The 14,394-nt window shown below is 37.7% G+C and overlaps 2 long non-coding RNA genes across 2 annotated transcripts in view; both read left to right on the top strand.

Annotated features, from left to right (window-relative positions):
* The window catches only part of LOC135086890 (uncharacterized), a 138,834-nt gene extending 132,335 nt beyond the window's left edge, over positions 1 to 6,499 (top strand). Inside the window, exon 2 of the long non-coding RNA XR_010260629.1 lies at positions 6,454 to 6,499. This is a non-coding gene — a long non-coding RNA (uncharacterized LOC135086890). The remainder of the gene's footprint in view (positions 1 to 6,453) is intronic.
* Positions 6,500 to 8,400: 1,901 nt separating this feature from the next.
* On the top strand, positions 8,401 to 8,839 carry LOC135086891 (uncharacterized). Its single transcript, XR_010260630.1, has 2 exons — positions 8,401 to 8,617; positions 8,732 to 8,839. It is a non-coding gene; the product is annotated as an uncharacterized LOC135086891 (long non-coding RNA).
* The last annotated feature ends 5,555 nt before the right edge of the window (positions 8,840 to 14,394 follow it).

Here is a 14,394-nt window from a genome sequence, read left to right as displayed (position 1 = left end):
GATTAACGCTATTTCATATTCCGCTACGTATTTTCCTCTACAGATAAGAAACTGAGGAATATACTTAACCCGTTATTTGTTTGCACTTGCTGTTATTCTATTCTAGATGCTTTACAATATGTACGCCGGTAATAATGATCATAGTAATGTCTGTGGCGCAACAATTTGCAACGATGTGATTTTATCAGTATTGTTATCAATAATCTGCCTTGCATAATAAATTCCTTTAGGTGTCCGAGATAGTGTCACCTCAGGATTAAGGATTTGAAAAAACGTAACTGACATGTCTGTTCATAGACTAAACTCGTGGTTCAGCTGAAATAATGCAGCAATGACGCCGCTTAGGGGGCGTCCATAAATTACGTGAGACTTTTAGGGGGGGGAGGGGGTCAACGAAAACCTCACTAAATCTCACGTGGGGGAGAGGGGGGGGTCTCAGGAAATATCACGTAATTTTTTCCACAAGAAATAGAGAAATAGAGTTTGCCAGAAAACTGGGTTTAAATCTTAAGTAAAAAAATTGGCCAAGTGCATGTCGTGCCACGCGCAGTGTAGGGTTCCGTAGTTGTCCGTCGTTAACAAAATATTTTTCAGAAGCAAGCAATTACTTCATCTAAAGTCGCTTTTAATATTTTCTTCTAAGGAATTTTTACTAGTATTAAATTTTATAATACATGAGTTAAATGACTATTACTCTTAAACTAACAGACCTACCCTAACCGTTATAGTTTTCTTGAAAGTTCATAAAAAACAGTATTATTATGAATTTTTCCAGATTTTTCAAGCCAATAGTCTAGTTTTCAGAGTGGGGGGACGCCCTGCTCGAACAAAAATTGGCACTTTAAACTTTAATAGTTTGCAAACGGACCCCTAAATCGAAAAATAGTCTTTGAAACCCCCAAGTCATCCAACGATATCCTACACGATGGTGTAGGTAGAAGATGAAAAAAAAATCATCCCCACTTTACATGTAGGTACCCTAAAAAAATGTTTTTTCAAAATTTTATTCTACCGTTTTGTCTAGTGCCAATAGTTTCCAAACAAAACCTCGGACAGACAGACATATCGAAACTATAAGGGTTCCTTGTCCGGACTACGGCGGGACCCTAAAAAATTATATTTTCTATGATGATAATGACATTTTATCCTATACCGTCTAAACAAATAAAACTAACAATGCTTCCGTCTGCATGTGTGAATACTAAAATGCAGAATAAATGACGAAATTAAGAAAATTATAAAACAAGTTTTTTTTTATCAAAATCGATTTTGCTAGATTATGTAGAAAGGAACAATAATTAGACTAGGTACTTCTGTAAAAAAAACAATGAGACCCTAGAACTAACCGCTGTCACTACACGTGTTTTTCTGGATCTATTCGTAATCAGTGGGCTTAGTGCGACTTTATATCGATCGTCATCCGCTAGCGACTGCGTAAAAAATGACATGCATTAAATGTATGATGATTGTACAGCGTCCCTAGCAGATACTTTCAAGAAATAAAATCTCTTTATAGATCTTTTTGATGCACTCATTAGCGACAACGGTAAATGCAAACTCGCACTAAGCACACAAAAAAATCTTTCTCAATTAAATTACTCCAAAACTATTAAATTTCGGATTTTTTTAAAATATCACGTGAGATTAGGGGGTGGGGGAGGGGGTTAGGCAAAATCTCACCAAATCTCACCAAGGGGGGCGGGGGGGGTTGAAAAATAGCCAAAATTGTCTCACGTAATTTATGGACGCCCCCTTACCTGGAAACTATATTTATGATTGAAAATTATAATTAGTCTGCCTACCTCGAAATAAAACAAAGGCCATCCACTGCGGTGCTCACCCTAGTAAATATTAAATTATACTGGCGTGTCCTGGCATGCAGTACTCTTTAGCGAGTTCAAAATTGTTTATTAGATAATATTCAAGCAGACGCAGACGCAATCGGAAATCTTGTTAGCAACGAGTAAGGAGACGCTTCCGCCGTCGCCATGCGACAGGATAGCTACGATAATTCTATCAACTGCTTTATAATATTGGTCATAAGTGAACTAGGTACTTCAGCGGAGAAAGGGCACACCGCAGATAAAGTTTACAGGTGTGGTAAATTGAAACTCATTTATAACTTGGTAATTGCATCTGAGAGCAGGTGTCTCATAAAAAAATCTTTTACTTATCACTCTCCCATGGTTATTTTACTGTCTTGTAATCGCTAAAATCATTTGTCCAATAAGCCAAATTACAATCCTTTTGACAATAAAATTATAATTGGTTGCCGCGAACGCGTCAGGGCGATATGTGGTTAACCGCTGATGCGTTGATAGTGACGTTGCTACGAGTTAAGCGTAAAATTAAACAATTTGTTGGTATATTTGAAATATGAAAAAGGTCGCTAGATTAATACTAGTCCAGAATTAATTGAATTATGGTCCCGCCAAATAAAAAGGAGCAAGAGATACCACGTGTGAATCGTTACGTTTGACCCAATGCCAATATTTTTTGTCATGTTTTGATCATTGATTTCATTTCCTATTCCTACAGATCTTATATTTCGGTCACGCTATAGGCAGAGAGTGTTTTATCGACAACTGATTTGCATCCCCAATCCACAGGTCTCATCCGCCCCGCCATAAGGCATCAGCGCGCGACATAGGACGTCGGCCATGATGCATCACAATCGAATCGTTCGATTCGGAAGACAATGTGCCGCTAGTAGAGGGCTCCCAACTAGTGGCCCATGCCATGGACCACCGGTGCTGGTCCGCAGGAGTTAAAATATGGTCCACGAACGATTACACACGAGTGTTACACTTCGCGAGTCATGAGAGGGCTTAAATAATAATGAATACTCGTATTAGTCCTATGATAACTTGTAAAAATGCAAACTCAAAAGTCTCATAGATATTTATAAAATGAACATCTCTTTTTAAATAATACCTTGTAAATTGAGTTTTTAAGTTTATTTTTGGATATTATTGTTAATTTTTTATGTGACACCGGTCTCTGCGAACAATAAAGAAACCAAAGTGGTCCCTGTTCCAGAAAAGGTTGGGAACCAGTGCGATAGTAGGTGGGTCGGCTGATCTCACCGGCACCGCGGCAGCATTGCAATGCACATCCGGGGCGGTCGATACGGGCGGCGACTTGCGCGGTGCCGGTCCCCCGCTCCCAACCCCCTCACGTCTTCGAACCCCCTCCGACGACTCACATCGATTCGCGCGCTTGATAATAATTATAAGAGTTTGTTGGGAAAATTTATCATCTCGCGAGAAAACGGATCTCGTGTCATGGAGTGGACGCGGCGTCGCCGTACTCTCAAGATTTACAGCGTCTTCGGATTGCACGGTCGGACTTACTGTGACCACGCAATTTTTTACGATTAGAAATCTCATTCAGTCGTGCAGTGCTGGATGACATAAAGAGAGGAGTACTATAAAATAGACCCGAATACTTCTTGAAAAAAAATCCAAAATGGAATAACTTTTAGGCTGATGTTGATATGGTGCAAAATGTTTGGAATCGATTTCTAGACAACTATGTACGTTCTCAGCAATGTAATGACTGCTTCCTACAGGATTAATACACTTAAGTCACCCTGAGCCACCCCTAAAATAACCCACGATCAATGTTACATTGTAGATACAAAAAAGTATCATAAACTATCTTGGCAAGCTCCGTGGTTACTTGTTAGTAAGATACATAAAGCGGCGGGTTTATACAAAAGACTTAAAAGTATTACTTGTAACAGGGCACAGCAATCACCAGCACAACAAAGTTGGTAATCCCAGCGCCAATGGAAACATCACGTTACTACGTACTACTACCACTACTACGCAATATTCGTACTACGTAGTTACAGCGAAGTATCGGCGATAGAGCTCAGAAAACTTATTAGAATCATGGTAGATGCGGAATTGTATTTGATCATATTACTGTGACCTAATTGAAACTTCTGATAATATTGAAAACAGTTTTACTTGTGAAAAGAAGGAGAGCATTGGAGAATGCCTTTATTTTGTGAGAGAAGCATCATTGAGACACGCTACGATGCTACGATTTTTATGGGCGTGGAGAGCATTCAACTAATTCGAGTTGGTATGTCATCGGAAAATAACAAGAACCGCAAATTTATAAATTTCCTAGGAAAAGCAACTTTCGTAACTTCTAAACAAGAGATAAATTGTATTATTATACGCCCACATTTTCTAAAATTGATAAACTTACCTAACTCACGCGTAAAATAATACGCGTCACGCATATAATTATGCCCAATTTCTAAGAGGAATTCGATGTAATTAATTTGGACCATTTTTATATGGAAAAACACCAGTTTTTTTCTTAATTATTTTATAAATAGGTACCTACTGGGCACTTTGTGTGCAATAAAAAAGTAGAGATATGTCATTTAATTACGTCGCATGATAGGTATTAAACGTGACCTTTAAGTTACCTATCTTAAGCACACTTTTAATAAAAGTGATAATAGTAATGATAGCTCATTCGAAAACAATAAACAATAATTTATCTGTCTACTATATGAACGTAGTAAGCGTCCTGGTTGCATTTCAATCGAATCAATAATAAACATACACTTACACAACTTAATGAATATGCAACAAAATATCCCTGAAATTCGTGAATCCGTTTGAGACCGTCATCATCCGTTGTGGTCTCAAGACTAGGGGTCGCAAACCGGGATACCGAATTTCGAAAATACCGGAATACCGGGCCAAATTTAGGTCTAATTAATACCGGTATTCATTTCACAAAAACCGGGATATTCGGTATTTTCGGTTTTAGTAAAATAAATAAAAAACAAATACAAATAGAAAAATTTACGCGCCATTTAATTCAAAATACGCGCGCGCGAGTTAATTAAAGTATTTGAACTAGTTAACCCATGTTATTTTAATAAAGGATTATGATTATACCAAATCCATTCCAGTCCAGAAGCTTGAAGACATCTTCCCGGGCGGTGGTAAACAGTTTTGGAGATATGACGTCTCCCTGTCTTACTTCTCGCTGCAGCTGGATAGGTTTCGAGTCCCGATCCTGGAGGCGGACCCACATTGTGGCGTTTTTGTATAAACTTTTCAACACTTCGATATATCGATAGTCAATTTGGCACCTTTGGAGAGACTATAGCACTGCCCAGGTCTCGACTGAATCGAAGGCTTTCTCATAATCCACAAACGCCAGGCAAAGTGGTTGATTATACTCCTCGGTCTTCTGTATAATCTGCCTTAGCGTATGTATGTGGTCTATGGTACTAAAGCCTTTTCGGAAACCGGCTTGTTTGGGAGGCTGGAAGTCGTCGAGCCTGCGAGCGAGACGATTCGTAATGACTCTTGAAAACAGCTTGTAGACATAGCTCAGAAGTGAGATGGGTCTATAATTCTTCAACAAGGTTTTGTCGCCTTTTTTGAAGAAGAGTATCACCACACTTCTGTGCCATGTCGTAGGCGTTTTTCCTTCGAGGATGACGGAATTGAATAGCTTCTTAAGAGCCCTTAGTACCGGCGTTCCGCCTGCCTTCAAAAGTTCAACCGTAATTCCATCATCACCCGGTGCCTTGTTGTTCTTCAGCTGTTTGAGAGCCATTCTAATCTCGTACAGACTGACGTCCGGGATATCTTCGGTATAGTGTCGGGTCAATCTAGCTCTTGAGTCTTCGGCTAGATTTGTGACAGGTGTGCGTACACTCGTGTATAATTGTCCCTAGAACTTCTCAACCTCTTCCAATACCTCCGGCTCCGACGAAATGGCTCTGCCATCCTCTGTCTTCAGCTTGGTCAGTTGACTTTGGTCAACAGACAGATCTCTTGCGAACACTTTAGAGCCCTTGTTTCACTCAATCGCCTCTTTAATACGGTCTGTATTAAATTGGCGTAGGTCGCGAGTCAAAGACTTGGAGATCTGTCTGTTGAGGCGCCGATACTGAGCAGCATCTTCAGAGGACTGCAGAACCAAGTTCCGTCTCTCTACCATGAGTTGATTGGTGAGGTCAGAGATCTTTTTGGTTCCTTTTGAACGACGGGTTTTAAAGAACTTAGACCCAGTCGTTTGGGCAATTTCCACGAACCTGTCATTGTATTCGTCCACATTTCCGCAGTCTCCTAGGCATTCGAAACGATTTTGTAATTCGAGCTGAAAGCTTTCGGGGTTTTTGACTTGGATAGGATAGGTGCTGGGCGGAGCGTAAACTTCATCAGTCGACATCTTTTGAGCTTGGGTCTGATATTCAATGTGCCTCACCATTCGGTGATCGCTTCCTGTTTTGACCGAGTTGATCATAGAGACATCGTTGAATTAGTAAATTATTGCAAAAAACTACCAACCAACATATCAAACAACAAACCTTGTGTCAATGAGTATTTTGTTTTATTTAGAGCTGATTTTTCAATCGTTGGATAACTCTTTAACTGAAGAATAATTTTGGCATATTGATAGTTTCAGCGGGTCTAGTCAAAACGCACTTTAAAATCGCAAACCCATCGCAAACCAGTCGCAAACAAATAAACAAATCGCAAAAGAGGTCGATAACAAAAAAGGCTTAGTCAAACGGCAAAAAATCGAATCGCAAAGCCCTACCTATCGATAATCGAAAGACTGGTTTGAAATTTCCCATACAAAGGCTTAGCCAACATGCATTTAAGACTCAATCAAAATCGAATCGAATCGCAACACCCGCCATTTTCATTGCGATTACTAAAACCCCGGTGATAAGCTTGGATTCGATCGAAAACCAATAGGGTGAGTTGCACCACCTAACTTTAAACGTAACTATGACGTTAACCGGTGATTTTTGTATGGAGTTTGACAGATTTTAGACGTTTGTCAAAGTTAAACTAAGATGGTGCAACCCACCCTAAGGCTGTTTTGACAAATCCGTATCGCGATGTCGTTTTGACAGCTAGTTTGACAGCGAAGCATAGACGTAAACAGAGAGCAGAAAGAAGGAAGAAACTAATTTAAAAAAAAAAGCTAGAAAAAGTAAAAACAATCGCAAAGTCATAGACATTTTTTAACTTTTATTCGATTTTGAATGAACTTTTATATCGCCGCGTCGTTGGTGGTTCAATGTGCATTTTGGCTGCCATTTTCCGATCGAATCGAATCACTGGTGACGCGGCGACTGACATTAGTGAAAACTTCACATTGGTTTGCGATGGCATTTTGACTAGACCCACAGTATGGGAAATATGTCAAAATGACAAATTTATTCGTCAGTTAAAAGTTATTTGATGATTGAAAAATCAGCCCTTAGAAGATAAATTCATTTAGGTTAGGTACCTACTTACTATTCCTCCGCAAAATAACTTTATTATACTAAATTTGCTAACTTTAGCTTAATCCCGGAAATATCGAAAATACCGGATTATCGGTATTGGTTTAGAGCCAATACCGAAAATACCGGTTTTGCTGAAATGATTCGGTATTGCGACCCCTACTCAAGACTCAAGTCCCATTTGAGCCCGAGTGGCCGACGGACGGCGCAGTGTCAAGTTGAAAGCAATTTGAAAGCTCCCTAGCCACATGCAAAGTGCAAGGCATTTGTAACTGGAGCGACGGGAGTACGGAACGAACAGCAATTAAAACTGCAAACCAGGGATGCTATGGATATGAAGTTTCGGTTATGGATACGGTAACGGATATTAGAATAATATTATACCGGTTTCGGTTAAGGTTACGGATATGAAATCATTTCGGATTATCCGAAAGTTTCGGATAATTTCGGTTACGGATATAACAATTTAAAAAATGTAAAATTCAAATAGCAAGATGCTGCGCGATCCACATAGCCACTTTTTATACTATGACGGTACCTACATATTATAAAGGTAAAACAGGCGGGTATTTATCAAAATGGTGCCACGGGATACCAGACAAGTAATAAATATTTTAAAATACTAAGATTTAGACTACTAAGCCTTTATCCGTAACTATCCGAAACGTTTGGACCGGTTTCGGTTACGGTTACGGATATCCATAACATCCCTGTTGCAAACACAGGAGTAGTTATCAATTAAACCGTGTACATTTTGGTTCAATTGTTTAAAACACGTTTATTATCCAATCCACTATATTATTAACGCTGCTTATTTAACTATTGTGATTACTGTGTCAAGTTTGTGGACAAACAATATTAATTTTATACGGGTTGATATTTCAATTCGAAACACCCGCGACTATATTTTCATTCATGAAATATGAAATACTATACTACGAAATCCAGTTACATTTAAAGTGACTGTAATAATTTAATTAGTTTCACAATAACTTTGCTACGCAAAAGCTCCGTGTAATCGTAATAGCAACTGTTCAATGAATGTATAAATTAGTAGGTACTATAGGTGTACCAGAATCTCATGGCAAACAAAAATATTGGAAAAGTGTGTTTTTCATATGGCCATTGTCTATGGCTTTATGTCACCTGTTAAAGTAAATCAAGAGATCTGTCAGCCGCTGCAGAAATTTTGTAATCTCTTCATGCCTATTTGTTATTTTTGTGAAAAAGTCGAAAAAGCTCAAGCAAGTCATATTGTTTTCAATGAGAATTGTAAAATAAGGCATAATTCAAAGTCAATCTTTGATTTTAAAGCACGTCGTCGAGTTGACAGTAAGTTGGGCTGAAATGTTTTGATACATTTAGTTTATTACCCAACTGCGTCAGAAGGAGCGTTGTGTTTTTTATATTATTATTACTTAATATCTGCTTTATTGGGATTTTCAGGTGTATCTCACAAATTGGTGCAGAGGAATGGTGAAAATGTTATGACCATGTAAAGAAAATTTAAAAAGATTTCATCAAGCAAGTTTGAGTAATTGAAATGCTGAAAGAGCGATTTATATTATACAGGGTGGAATTTTGTAATGCCACCTGGAGGGAAAGTACCTACTCTTAATATTGTAGATAGAATTTTTTTCTCAAAGAAAACATTCCTTTATTTTTGAAAAGAAATAGAACTGCATTCAAAGATTTCCAAATATTTGCTTACAACACCCGGGAACAGAACTAACTTAAATCTGTTAAAAATTACATCCTGTATTTTTATTACATCGATCGTTAGGGTTAAATATAAGGATGAAATCTCTCTAACAAACTTGATATATCAAATGAAAGGAAAACCATGAAATTTAAAATTATTTTGATAATGTTACAGAAAATTGTATGGTATAGTATTGAATTTTCGAACAAAATTCGAAAATCTTTGAATGCAGTTCTCTTTTTTTTTTCAAAAATAAAGGAATGTTTTTTTTCAGTATTTTTTTACCTACAGTATTAAGAGTACTTTCCCTCCAGGTGGCATTACAAAATTCCATCCTGTATAAAAATACCTCTTTAACTTGATCATCTATTGAAGAATAAAAAATGCAAGTGGAGTTCTTAGAATCGTTTTCTAGTTCTGAATGAAGTGATAAGTTATAAGTATGATACATAATACAATTATTTACAGTAATATACTGTTTACTTATTTTTCAAGACATGTTTCTATGTTAAAAACCCGATGTATAACAACATTCTTCATACACATACCTAAAATGTACCTATAGGTAGGCATTCGTACTTCATGTTCATTAATATTAAAGTCATAAATAAAAAATGAAAAAGTATCAAGATCGTTTAATCCAATTTCCCCAGTATTGCACTCAACAAAGTTTATTTTCCCCATTTGCCATGAGATTCTGGTACACCTATAGTAATTTTTTTCGTTATTTCTCTACCCCAGCGATTTTCTTTTTTCTATCAATCTAAACTCTTGATGCCTAGAAGGTATTATGAAAAAATACTAAAATTACCGTTTACTAAGTAGGTACTTGGAAGTTTAGTAAATTTGTGAATTATATTAAATAATTATTTATTTTTAATCGACACTTATGACCCGATCCAAAATACTTTTATAAAAATTTAATCTCAGTGCAAAAATATCATTTCGCGTAACTGATCCAACTACACAACATCTATTTTGATAGCAATTAGAGAATAAAACAGGATAGCTTCTAATAGGCCAGTAGAATTAAACACAAAAATTGATTAAATCGGAAATAATTCCTACTAATGATTTTAGTGCTTTAATGGCTTCATTAGTTGCCCATAAAGACTCACCTAGGTTTTCGACTTCGACGGAGTTGTGCTTAAGTGGTGGGGGCCCCCGAAAGGGGCGCTTTTTCGGTTTTCCAGTTATACCGCGTAAAGGCCTTACCCTATCGAAAAGTGGTCTTCCTGACGGTTGAAGGGCATTTAATCCTGCATTAAATAAGACCAAATTCATATGTTTTGAACAAATCGTTCTCTAGCAAATGTTCGGCAAAGTAGAAAATAAGTGTATAATTAATGACCCTCTCCACGTCCAATGGCTCGTTACCCGCAGACTTCCAAATCTTGAAAAGGAGCGCCTCAACCAGTGTAACCCTATCAAGGCTTACGAGCTGGAAGCGCCTATCCTTGTTAGTCCCAGACGTTCCTTATCTGCGGTTGCTGCACCTCTTCCTGGCACGCACCTGAACGACTCTGTGTTACCTACTGTGGCTGCCCCTCTTCCTTGTATCCTCCTGCACAACTACGTTGCCTAGCCGTATGCCTGGTTTAAGGTTCGACGCCAAAAATCAACAACAACAAGTTCATAATAAAACGTTGAAGAGTTTTTTGTTTGTTTCTTTGAACGCACTAATCTCAAAAATTACTAGTTTTATTGAAATAATTATTTTTGTGTTGAATAGCTCATAAATTGAAGAAGGCTATAGGATATTTACAATCACTCTACGACTAATAGAGGCGAAGCAGTGAAGAAAAATGTTGCAAGCACGGAAAATAGTATTTAAACTATTTCACGCGTACGAAGTTGATTTTGTGGCGTCGAACCTTGGACCAGGCATAGGGCTAAGCAATGCAATCGTACAGGAGGGTACAAGGAAGAGAAGCAGCCACATTAGGTAACACAGAGTCGTTCAGGAGAGTGCCAGGAAGAGGTGCAGCAACCGCAGTTAAGGAACGGCTGGGACGAACAAGGATAAGCGAATCTAACTCGTGAGCCTTGACAAGGATACGCTGGTTAAGGCGACCCTTTACAAGGCTTGGGAGCCTACGGGTGACGAGCTATTGGACGTAGAGAGGGTCATTAATTAAACACATATTTTCTACTTTGCCGAACATTTGCACGAGAACGGTTTGTCCAAAACATATGAATTTGATCTTATTAAATGCAGGATTAAATGCCCTTCAACCGTCAGGAAGACCACTTTTCGATAGGGTAAGTCCTTTACGCGGTATAACCGGAAAACCGAAAAAGCGCCCCTTTCGGGGCCCCCCACCACAAGCACAACTCCGTCGAAGTCGAAAACCTAGGAGAATCTTAATGGGCAACCAATGAACCCATTAAAGCAATAAAATCTTTTGTAGGAATTAATTCCGATTTAAAATCTAATTCTACTGGCCTATAACAGGAACGCCCCCGCACTACCTACAAAGAACGCCGAAACCAAACCAAACTAGATGGCGCTGTTTGACTTTACATCGCGATATCATTTGAATTTATGCCAAAAAGTAAAAGCTTTCATAGGACTCAGTGTTTATCGAAGTTGTAACCCTTGCAAATGCAAATTTTGAAAAGGCCACCTGTTTTTTAGATGCCTTATAACAAAGTTAAAAAAGCTAGATTGTTCGAAACTACAATAAAAAGTATTCGATCGGAACCTTACGAGTGTGTATCAGACTATAAATTACAGCCACTGCGTTTATTGTATATCCGTCATATTTAATGTCTTGTCTCAAATAGGTACCTACTTTGATAGTGTTTATTATTTTATAATAAGTAGTATATTTCTCGCTTTATGTCAGATTAAGGGTAGGCGTAATTCATAAAAATAGGTTGTTTTCAGGTCGGACTACACACGTGAGCAAAAGTATGGAATCGCCCTATTTGTTTTAAGCGACCTTATGAACTAAATAACTAATATAATAATAGATACATAAAAGTGGTACAATTTTAAAGGTAATAGGTATTACTTTAAATTGATACCATAGATAGTACGTCATTCAGTTCTCACACAGAACACAATACAAGGGGGTGATTCCATACTTTTGCTCGTAAGTATACATTATCTAAATATACATAACTCAAACCACTGGACGGATCGGGCTGTTTGGCATGCAGATAGATGTTATAACGTAGGCATCCGCTAAGAAAGGATTTTACGAAGCTCCATCCCTAAAGGGGGAAAACGGGATCCACGCGTACGAAGTTGTGGGCGGCCACTAGTGTAGGATAATATCCTTTGCAATAACAAGATGGGCGGATCAAGGTGTTACGTCTATAAAAGCGAAATATCACTTACTGAAACTAATAACTATAACACCTAAACTTAAAAGGCAGGTAGGTCCTTATAGGGTGTAGACATTCGCTAAGAAAGGATTTTACAAAATTCCACCCCTAAGTGGGTATAACGGGAGCCACACATAAGTCGTGGGCGGCCGCTAGTTAGTGATTTATACATTATTTTAAATTGTTTTTCTGTCATTAAATAGTTTAGCCACAGTGAACTGAATGCAGCAATGTCTTTTTTCTAAAATAAAACAAGGCACTCTAGTTAAAACTCGGAATCCGTGTGCAGTTTCGGGTCTGCCATCGGACGCGTCCCCGGGTCGCGTATAGATAGGGAAAGCCCCCAGTCATGGGGAGTATCAGTTTACCGGCGCGTACAGAAACCCAAGCTGTCGTCATTAATTCAGCGGGCCTGTCGGGCAACTCGTAACCCAGGCCACGGTGCATGGTGCAGGGAACATCTTTAAAAAGTTCCACAGGTGGGGGTTGGTAGAGTGTTTGACCTGACCCATTCATTGGAGGGCCGCTCTCGGTACCTACTCCTCTGATCAGCACAGTTAGCATAGAGCAAAAAAAAAGTTAAAACCTGAGTGACGAATATGAGAAACACATGAATCCAATAATTAACAAAAATAGAATAGAAACTATGATTATTTGATTAAGCAATAGTAAGGTTTGTTGATAATAGTTATTTTTAGTAATTACTAGTCATCCTAATTGGTAGGTAAGTCATTATGAAGAATTGTATAAGATTAGTAATTGAACTAACTCTGTGTAATAAGCCTCAACTTATCTAGTATGCATCTACATAGTAAGTTTTTTTGATAAATCTACTGAAAACTTAAGAAATAAAAAAATTATACATAATAATTACTTCAGGTCATGACTACAGATATATTAAAGTTCTACAGGAAACTTTGGTGATTCTTTCCGAGACAGACTTTGGAGAGAGCTAAAGCTTAAAAAGCTTAAATCTTCAAACTACACCTGGCTAATCGGTCAGAGGGTATCTATTAGAAATTTAGAAGTTAAGTTTTCAGGCACAATAATCTTATAAAAATGAATCGCAAAATATGTTTGTAAGCGCTTAACCTAACAAAGCCAATTTTACCAATTCTTTTTTTTTAATGTTTGTTGAAGTCCAAGGTAAGTTTTTACGGCGAGATTTGCAAAATTCAAGGGGTAAAACGGGGTCCACGCGTACTAAGTCGCGGGCGGGCGCTTGTATCTCAATATAAAAGTTTTAATACATAAAATTTATGTTGATTAAATATATGCAAAAGTTCCTTTCAATGTTAACAGCTTTTATCAGTCTAATAAATTGAAGAATAATTCCTTTTTTCTTACAATATGGTGAAAAGGTAGGTAGGTACCTACTTAAGTCTTCTTGAACTGAAAAACAATAAAAAGAAATATTTGACTTACCATTAACTGCAATTTCTGGATATTCTTAATTTTGTTCACCCGCCTGTAACATACAACAACCGGTGTAAGAAGTTTTCTCTACGTTCTACCCGACATCATATCACATTGATCATACTTCATACCTACTTTACTACATTGATAAACAATAACAATAATTTGCGGTGTAGTTATTAATAAACAAATAGACATGTAATATATTGTTATTTAGCAATAATTATAAATAAATCCCATTAAATTAAGCATAAAATTGGTTCTACTGGACAAAATATCAATCAACGGTAGGTAGAGGCTCTACCCTCCACTAATATTATCGACACAATTTATTTTACATTAATATATAATTAATCATTTAATGTATTACGGTGCAACCAAACTATAATACATTTTTCATTGATTGTAAAGGACCTACCGAAAATTTTGCAGATCGTCGAATATTGGAACATGGTGTACGTCGACGCAACGCAACTCGTAGAAAAAATGCTCGTGGTATCGAGCGAAACGAGAAATTCGTTCTTGACAGTTGACATTTCAAAACTGACAATGACAATGTTGTATAGTTCCAAAATACTGGACTGTCCTGTCGATGACATTGACAGTGGGGCGCCACCGTCAATACCAGATCGCTGGTTCAGATTTTTGCCATGTTGGA

This window comes from Ostrinia nubilalis, chromosome Z, assembly GCF_963855985.1.
Source record: "Ostrinia nubilalis chromosome Z, ilOstNubi1.1, whole genome shotgun sequence".
NCBI classification, from domain to species: Eukaryota; Metazoa; Arthropoda; class Insecta; order Lepidoptera; family Crambidae; genus Ostrinia; species Ostrinia nubilalis.
Note: the sequence above shows the minus strand (reverse complement) of the source record. Positions and strands in the feature narration are given on the sequence as shown.